This window comes from Wasmannia auropunctata, unplaced genomic scaffold (genome assembly GCF_000956235.1).
Source record: "Wasmannia auropunctata unplaced genomic scaffold, wasmannia.A_1.0 LD336076.1, whole genome shotgun sequence".
NCBI lineage: Eukaryota > Metazoa > Arthropoda > Insecta > Hymenoptera > Formicidae > Wasmannia > Wasmannia auropunctata.
In genome coordinates, this window is record NW_012026814.1 from 351,008 (window position 1) to 351,367 (window position 360).

The window sequence follows — 360 nt, forward strand, 5'->3', positions numbered from 1 at the left end:
TGTAAAGAAATTAGTAATAAGTTAGAAATATTATCATAAATATTAATTATTATTAAGTATTATTTAATATTAAGATTAACTTTGATCGTTCATTAATTTTTCTAAATATTTATTGCTTTTAATTCTGTAGAAGTAATTTTAAATTAAATATACTTTTTCAACAATCAAATTTTGAATAAATTAATTTGTTAAAAATATCGATGAAACCTTTTCTGTATGAGTTAATTTGTTCTTTATTCTGTATGAGTTGTATTCTTAGTTATTAATAATAATTATCTTGAATCTTAAAATTTACAAATAAAAATTGTTTACATTTGTTTTTTTTATTATTGTTGATGGCAATAACATTTAGGACAATTT